The sequence below is a fragment of the Desmodus rotundus genome, chromosome 6 (genome assembly GCF_022682495.2).
Source record: "Desmodus rotundus isolate HL8 chromosome 6, HLdesRot8A.1, whole genome shotgun sequence".
Taxonomy (NCBI): Eukaryota; Metazoa; Chordata; class Mammalia; order Chiroptera; family Phyllostomidae; genus Desmodus; species Desmodus rotundus.
The window spans coordinates 73949193-73955192 of record NC_071392.1 but is presented as its reverse complement, the minus strand read 5'-3'; positions in this window follow the sequence as shown (position 1 = coordinate 73955192).

The following is a 6000-nucleotide window of genomic DNA, read 5'->3' as shown; positions in this document are numbered from 1 at the left end:
CAGGCTGCGAGGCAGGTACAGGTAGAGGACCCTCTGAGCCCGCTGAGAGACAGCCCATCTGCTCTGCCGAGCAGCTCCGAGATCCCTCGAGGTTCGTACAGTTGGCGAAAATATAACAATCACACACTCACACAACCGTCTGACAGGCTCCCTTAGTCCAAGTGAAATGCAGAGGAACAAGCGTGTCACACAACTGCGCAAGACGGCACCCCCACGCTTCCTCAAAGAATTGTTTTAGCTGGGGCCCAAACTGCAGAGCCGGGGGGATCAGGGGGTGCCTGCGCGCCTGGAATGGCAGGGGTGAAAATAGACCTGTTCGCCAGCTGCAGAAAACCAGACCTTTCAGTCAGTCCTGGAAGCGCGTCGCACCCAGGGGGCGGGGGAAGGGAATGCCCCGTTTGCCATTTGGGGGTGATCCTTTCCCACAGACCTGACGCCGCGAGTCCAGCAAACACCCAGGAATATCCTAGGGTCTCCACCACTTACCCCAATCGAATCCAAATCCTGCCAACGGACAGAACTGGAAAACAGGGTTGGTGGTGGAAGTACTGATAAGAAAAATCATAAACGACAGAAATACATTCCGATGATAGCTTGTATGTTGCTTGAAAGAAAAAAAAATAAAAAGAGAAAAAGGAGCCACCAGCAGGTAGATCTTGGATAAACAGCTTATTGCACTTGACTGTCATTTCCATTTTCCGTTATGAAATCGTTTGTCAATAATTGCAAATGGCTACAGAAACCACTTTAGTTTACCGTGGTCACTTGCTTGTGAAAAATGTCTTGAAAGATCTCTGTAGGAGACAGAATTAGCTGTGTGAAACTCACTGCCTACTTTTTGAAAATATGTGGTTTGATAATTTTGAAGAGAAAAACCATATTCATCAGGGAAAATGAAGTAAGATTTTTAAATGTGATTTTCCCATTTCAGGTTCAACTACCTGAAATAAAAACAGAATTCTTGCTTTTACCAGTAAATCAGGGATTCGGGAAGAAACAGCTGAGGGAGGCTCTCTCTCTAGGAGATTCACCCAGAATAAAGAAAAAGATGCTGAGAACACAGCTCTATTGTGTTATTTAGGCTTGATTTGTTCTATTTGGTTTGTTAGCTAGTTCTGCCCTACCCTGCTCCCTTTGCAAATTATGACTACTTGAATAATTCTAAAAACATATAAATCCAAAAGGAATAGAATAAAAGCGTCAATGAATGCAGGAGAAAGTTAGAGGTCTGGAGAGATGTGCTCTTTTCAAAGTTGGCTGAGCAGGTTGGAGCTGCTACAGGGCTTGTTTAATTGGTATTTATGCAGCAAACAACCAGCTGACATTCATGTCAGCACCATCGCATGCCAATCTTTGTGTAAAAATGTTCCATTGTCTTCAGGGCATGAGACGTAGAACACAGGACACACACGCTCCTGGTAGCACTGATGTTTTCCCTTTCAAGTTTGCTTCCCACTGTCTTCCTCCTGTAGTTAGAATGCCCAACATGAAGAGCACCTTGCTTTAGTCTGGGGAGTGGAGCTGCTTTGTCCCAGTATCTTATAAAGAAGATGCTGCCTGATTTATCTCTTAACTGGACTCACAGCAAAGACCTGGCTGTGTCTCCATGCCTGTCAGGCTGCTTTCCAAGGTTCAGGAAACTGTTGCTGTGTTCTTGATAGAACCGGAATGGACATCACCAGACACATATATGTAGTTTGCTCAGGAGAGACGCTCACTCCATGTTGTTGCAGGAGAGGTTGAGAGTGGAGAGTCATTTGGATCATATTGTTTCCATCCCAAGAGCAGGCTTTCTGTCTGCTAGGAATTTAGATTCCTCCTCAAGTTCCTTCCTCCCTTCCTCTCTTCCTCCCTCCTTTTCCCCTCCCTGTCTCCTTCCCTCTCTCCCTCTCTCCTTTCTTTTTTTTTTTCTTGGCTCTGAGAGGAATTTTCTTTGATTCTCCTTTCTACTTGCTGCTTTAAGTTGCGATGAACTCACTCACTGACTAAGGATCTCGGGCATGATGCATTCTTATCCCAGGACCTGCCTTCGGAGTGGCAGCACTGTTGGAGTGATTTCAGGGGTACTGCTGAGAGGCTTCTGACTCATGATAATTCCCAGCTTCGGCTTGTTATATTGCAAGTCTTTACCATTATTGGAGATATTTCTTTGGTAAAGAAATTGTGGATCTCCTGGAAATTATCTTATAAATGCAGGTGTTTCAGCTGGGGGATGACATTAATGCATCTTCAGGTTTTGATACCTGTTAGCGAATGTATTCACTCCCTTGCAAGGACCAAGGTAATGAGAAAACCATGTCTTAAGATCATGAATTGTAGTATACATTAGCACCAAGAGAGGGAGGAGATCCAGGGCTGGTAGAGGAAAGAGCAGGTGATCAGAAGTGGGAAGATACAGGACAGGTCCAAAAAGAGTATGTGAAGGTCATTGAGTACCTGGATTGCCAATTTTATACCTTTTCAGGCAAGGTTGTGCCTTAAGATAGAAATCTGCTGGCTGTTTATTGACTAACTTTTCTAGTGGTAATGACCTTTAGTAGAAGATGCTCTGCATTATATTCTGCATACAACTCAGGAAGGTTTGCGATTGTCCTTTTTTCACCATGGAAGAGTAGCTTGTCAGCACTTCCTTCAGAATAGCCCTTGGATGCTCCAAGTGTCTGTGATTTCAGCTGTCCAGGTCAGATGTTGCACTTCCATTGACTTTTCTTCTTGTGTCCTTCTTTCTAGTTTTTCTTCAGTTTCGTTTGATTTCTTGGACACATGGCTTGTTAAGATCTCACCAGCCCTAAGTGTGATGGGAAAGGTCTTTTAAGCATAATACACCAGCAAAGTATTTGAGTTCTAGGACTGATTGTTTAAAAAACCCATGTACATTATTAAAGTATGTATATACTTTTACATATATTTTATCATTTTATTTCACAACCCTAGGAGCTGCCTAGAAATCATTCCTCAGCTCAGAAACAAAGAAATTGATGCCAGGTTAAGTGACTTGCCCAATGCCATATAGTGAATACTGGAAGGAATGAGTTTAGAATCAAGGACTCTTGGACTCCAGGATGCCACACTCACAGTTCATCTTTTCAAATCTGGTTGAGCCCATATCCCAAGGAACATGGAGTAAGGGGAAGAACATAAGAAGTTTTGCATTGGAATTCTTACTAAAGGTTTTAGACACATTCATATACTATTTCTTTTTTTAGGTTCCTTGTATCCCAAATGGGGGCTGTTATACCAATTTCATAGGTGAAGAAAATGAGGTAATGTGTGTGAGGCTCTAGGTATAATGTAGGCATTCAAAAGATGCTTGTTTTGCCCCCTTTATCTCTTCTTATAGGATACATACTATAAAAGTGGCTTCTCATTACTTTAAGTATGGCCTTTTTATGCAATAGCTGTGTTATTGAAAAAAACTGAAAATTGAATTCAACTAAACCAGGTTGTATTTTAAATGCACAGGGGATTTAGCTATTTAAAGGAAATCTGTGGTGAATTCTTTTGTAATGCACATAATCACTTTCTCTTTTTATCTGTTTGGTAAGTTGAGCTTCTCATGTATCAGATTTTCTTAATATGGGGCTTGCTTGTACAGAAGAGCTTTCCTAACCCTGTCTCCCTGATGGAAAAAAGTCACTCGGCTTGCAAACAGTTATTGTGTTCATTTGGCAAAGCCTTGCTCTAGTGTTTGAGCATTATCTCATATTCCTTTATTATTAAATAATAGAATCTCAGAATGGGAAGCTGGAGGACACCTTAGAAATCACACCACATGGTCCATCTCTCTCATTTCTCAGATGAGGCAATAGAAGCACACAGAGGTAGAGTGTCATGCTCAGTGTCAACAGCCAGTGACTGTCAGATAAGGATCCAATTCCAGGCTTCTGTTGCCCAGGGGAAGGCTCTGTCAGATTCATCCTCACTCTTCCCCCTCCAAGATTCCAGCACCATGAACACATGTGTTGGTATAGGAGATGCTAGACAAATGTGATGCATTTTTTTAAAACAAACAAAAAACTGCAAGTGTGGGCAATTTCAAGGGAAACTGCTGGATTTTGTAGTGTTGCGAGTTGATGACAATATTCAGCTTAACCTTTTTGTGAAAGAGCTGAATGGAATCCAACATAGGGATGCTGTTTTGTCTTTTATGAGAAAATATTACAATTCTTGGCTAATGGTATTCCTCAGAGAGGATTTTACCATATCGTGTCCTGAAAGCATGTGCCAGGTGCAATGACAGACTTGATAGATCCTACATGGTTTGCTGGCTCTGTTCTCACTGGCATTAGGCTGTCCAGGTAACTTGATTAGAAGCAGAGGTGTTTGAACAAACTGTATTTGCTGTTCTCAAGCTTTTGAGAGATTCAGAAATCACCCTGCCCTGGAAGTGCCCCTTAGATTGTCCCCTCTTAATTAGTACAAAAGTTTTCTTAAAGAGCTAACCATTGAAGATATACACATTTCTGAAAGATTTCAGTGGAGGGGCAGGGCCTTTATTCTCCTGTGTGCTGTCACAGCCAGGCTCTGGGGGCTGTGCCACTGGGGGCTTTCTCAAAGAACAGGACTCACCTTGGGAGGCTGAGGATTTTGACTGTGGTGCTACTTACTAGCTCAGGTCCTTGGGCTGTACTCAACCTTTCTGAGCCTTCTTTTCTTATTTACACAAGAGTTAATAATCTGTGAATGAAAATTCAATAAGATATTCTGTTAGACACTGGAGACTTTGGTACAGAGAAGTTATGTAGAAAATAAAAAGCAGCAGAAATCAGGGCCCTGGCCCTTGAAGCTGTTCTTACTACTGGCCTTCAGGAAACAGTTGTTAGGGAGCCATAGAATCAAGTTCTAGGGAGGGGTAGGGCACTGCTCCCCAGCAGACCTAGACCAACAACACTGTTGATAGAAATGCTAATTATATATGATGTACCTGTACTTAGGATGGGCTGGGAGGGAATGAGCAGGAAGGGCTTCCAGGGCTAATAGTTATCCCTCCTCCAAGGTTGCTTTTCAAAATCCCTCCTGTGGGCTCAGAAATAGTGCAAGGCATCTACTTCCCTCACAGGTCGATTTCAAGAGTGCAGACCTCGCACCTCCTTGAACAAGTCCATCAGCAATGGTGAGGCTTGTACCAAACCCTAGAGGAAGGTCAGTTGGAGAGAAAAGCTGTTTTAAGTCATGCACAGAACAGGAAGTAGAGCTATTTGGCTCTGTAGCACAAAAAGGTCATTATTTCTTTAAAATTCATCTGACTCCAACTGGGATGAGTTTATTTTTATTTATTATTGATTGATTGATTGTTATTCTATTATAGTTGTCCCAGTTTTTCCTCCTTTGCCCTATTCTGCCCAGCCTGCCCACACTCCTACAGTTAATCCCCACACCATAGTCCGTGTCCATGGGCCATTCATATGTGTTCTTTGACTAGTTCCTTCCCCTTCTTTCCACTATTATTACCCCCCTTCATCCCCTCTGGCTGCTGTTAGTCTGTCCCATAGTTCCATGTCTCTGGTTCTATTTTGCTTACTAGTTATTTGTTCATCAGATTCCTCTTATAAGTGAGATTATATGGCATTTGTCTTTCACTGACTGGCTTATTCCACTTAGCTTAATGCTCTCCAGTTCCATCCATGCTGTTGCAAAAGGTAGGAATTCCTTCTTTCTTTATGCTGTGTAGTATTCCATTGAGTAAATGTACCAGTTTTTTGATCCACTCATTTACTGATGGGCATGTAGGCTGTTTCTAGCACTTGGCTATTGTAAATAGTGCTCCTATGAACATAGAGGTGCATAAATTCTTTTGAATTGGTGTTTTGGGATTCTTAGGGTATATTCCCAGCAGTGGAATTTCTGGGTCAAAAGGCAGTTGCATTTTTAGTCTTCTGAGAAAATTCCATACTGTTTTCCACAGTGACTGCACCAGTCTGCATTCCCATCAACAGTGCACTGGGGTTCCCTTTTCTCCGCATCCTCACCGGCACTTGTTGTTTGTTGATTTATTAATGA